General features: G+C 46.8%; 1 non-coding gene across 1 annotated transcript; it reads left to right on the top strand.

Annotated features, from left to right (window-relative positions):
- The first annotated feature begins 799 nt into the window (after positions 1-799).
- On the top strand, positions 800-881 carry TRNAS-CGA (transfer RNA serine (anticodon CGA)). The gene has a single exon. It is a non-coding gene; the product is annotated as a tRNA-Ser (tRNA).
- Positions 882-2,923: the final 2,042 nt, after the last annotated feature.

The raw sequence follows: 2,923 nt of genomic DNA, 5'->3' as shown, positions 1-2,923 counted from the left end.
AGATGTAACCTTTGTAGGTGTTTCCCTGATTCATGTTTCCTGAAGGTGTAAACGCATGTCTAGGAACTTTGTATAATTTACTTGTAAAAGCTAATAATTTTAGCAAGTTAATAACATAAGTAGCAACTTCAATTTATCTCCTTCTCTAGTAGTTTTCTATATGAACTTTCTGAATGTGGTGTGGTTTCATCTATACGAAATTATTCTTCTGAGTACAGATGGAAAGGATGTGTGGTTTCCACGAAGCAGGTGTACGTTAAGGAGTGAACAAAGGAGAATAAATAAAGCAAATACATAGGTGACTGGATGCTAGAATCGTCTGTGTGATCAGTAGTTTAATAATTATCATCTTCGATGGATCGTTTGAAACAGCTACTGCGAATTGGTTGATAATTTGGGTGTAAACAGAAGTACTCCGTCCATTTTAAATTATAAGATGTTTTGATTTTTTTAAATAAATTAATTTAGTCATATACCTACACATAGTGTATATCTAAATATATAGAAAAAATCTATATATTAAAAAAACGTTTTATAATTTGAAATGAAGGAAGTAAATTGGAATACAAGTCAGAATCTTGTGTTGGCGTTGGAGAGCGATTTGCTTGATGGTTGAAATGTTGAGGCGAGAAGCCATAAGCCACTCACAACTAAGTTATGGAGTAGTTTTAATCCATCATTTTTATCGTAGAAATCTCAAAATTATGGAATATATGGTCCGTGCATGTAATTGGTAGAAAAATATATATGCATGTTTTATAAGTTATAGAAGGCTTGATGCTTCGTCTCGGCACAAGCTGTCGATATGTCCGAGTGGTTAAGGAGACAGACTCGAAATCTGTTGGGCTTTGCCTGCGCAGGTTCGAATCCTGCTGTCGACGATTTTATTTTTCTAGCACTATCAATTTTGTTTGCTTTCTCTTGTCTGAATCCTGCTGTCGACCATTTTGTTTTTCTGGCTCTAGTAGACTAGTAGATCCTTTTTCCCATTGTCATTTTCCGCCCCGATGTAGTAGGAGATGCTTTCTGTTCTCTAGGTGAAAGTATATAGCAACTCTCGTAGATCTTTTTTTTTCTCTCTAAAAAAAATCTATCGCTGTTGTGAGTGTTGAACCAAAAAAATTTACACCATAAACAACCATAGCTCCCCCAACTATTATCATTTTTATTTTCTCTGATGTACCTGTTAATGAGCATACGTGGTAGGAGAGGATTTTTTATCTCCTAAGGCCTTGTTTGATCCTAACGGATTCACCTCAATTCATATGTGTTGGGATGAATTATAGTAGAATTTAGTTTAAGTTTACTTTTGTCCACCTCGACACATGTGGATCGATACAAATTCAACTACGTCCAAACAAGGCCTAATTGTATTGGGAGAAAACATAAATTTACCCATCAAGTGAGCCTCGTATGTTATTGGTGATCGAGAAAAACATCTCCAGTAATTCAAAACGGGAACTGCTAGCGCCCGAACTTTCGATCCGGGCGCTAGCGTCCGGACGCTCGAGGCAGTTGCACCTAACCGCGCCCGCTCGCCCGCCCCCGTTTCTCGCGCATGCCTCAATATGCGCTCGTTTCCACCGCGCACCCCCAGCTCGCCCCGCAGCCTGTCCCCCACAGCCCGTCGCTTTCGCCTTTGCAACACCCCATGTGCGCGACGAGCATGCCCCATCGCCCCCTAACCGCAGCACCCCCATCCGTTGACCCCCAATGCCACTGTCCACTATCCCTCCGCGTGAGCCACGCACCCCCGGCCGAACAACATAGAAAGCTAGAATAAACACGTGCAGCAACACAGAACAACTACTGCAACATTAGGCTCAAACAGCTGAAACACCATGAGCATATTATGGTAACAACATGGAACAATTGCTGCAACATTTGGCTGAAGCAGCTGAAACACCATGAACATATTATTGCAACAACACAGAACAACCGTTGCAACATTAGGCTGAAAGCATATGAAACAACGCTCAAATAAAAAACACTTGCAACAACGCGGAGTAACTACTGCAACATAAGACAAAAAGCAACTGAAACAATTTAGAAAGTATTATTGCAACAATTGAGTGAACCATACGAAAACATCCAGAGAAGAAATGATTGCAACATCATGTAGAAACACGTGAAACATTTTGAACAAAGTGCTTGCAACAATCCTTTGAAACACTTGCAACATATCAACAAAAGTGTAACATGCCAGATCTACTTTTGCAATCAACCATATGATTCTACTGCAATATACCTCTAAAGCTTCTGAAACAATTGAAAGACACAATTGCAACATGGGGGGGAAGAGAAGAGAGCCTAGCGCGGGGAGCGCCATGGCCGTCGGATCTGTAGGCGTCTGGAGCTCCTTGTGGGGGAGGATGCCGGTGTAGAGGAGGGGGGGAGGGGCGGCGCCGGGGTGGGGGAGGAGGGACGCTGGGGTGCGGGAAGGAGCAGCCACGGAGGAGGACGCCGGGGTCGGGGAAGGAGCGGTGCGGGCGGGGGCGGCGCCGCTGGGGTGGGGGAGGAGGGACGCCGGGGTGCGGGAAGGAGCCGCCGCGGAGGAGGACGCCGGGGTCGGGGAAGGAGCGGTGCGGGCGGGGGCGCCGCCGCGCGAGCAGCTCGGGAGGGGGTGCGCCGGCGAGCGGCCTAGGTGGGGGCGGCACCGGTGAGTGGCTCGTTGCTACTGCGAGCGGGGGCGCACGGCTCGAGCGGGGCGGCGCCGCGAGCGGCTCGGGATGGAGCGGCGGCGAGCATTTCGTTGCTACCCGAGCGGGGGCGCACCGTATGGAGAGGGCGGAGCGACGTGGGGCAAGCGGATAAGGATAAGCTGCGAGCGAGTAGAGGAGAGCGAGCCATGTCCGGAGGTGAAGTGAAGGGTCGGCCGCCGAACATATATCATTACCGATTCAAAAAAGGTGTATTGATAGCA

Source organism: Miscanthus floridulus, chromosome 5 (genome assembly GCF_019320115.1).
Source record: "Miscanthus floridulus cultivar M001 chromosome 5, ASM1932011v1, whole genome shotgun sequence".
NCBI classification, from domain to species: domain Eukaryota; kingdom Viridiplantae; phylum Streptophyta; class Magnoliopsida; order Poales; family Poaceae; genus Miscanthus; species Miscanthus floridulus.
This window is presented reverse-complemented; position numbering and strand designations above follow the sequence as displayed.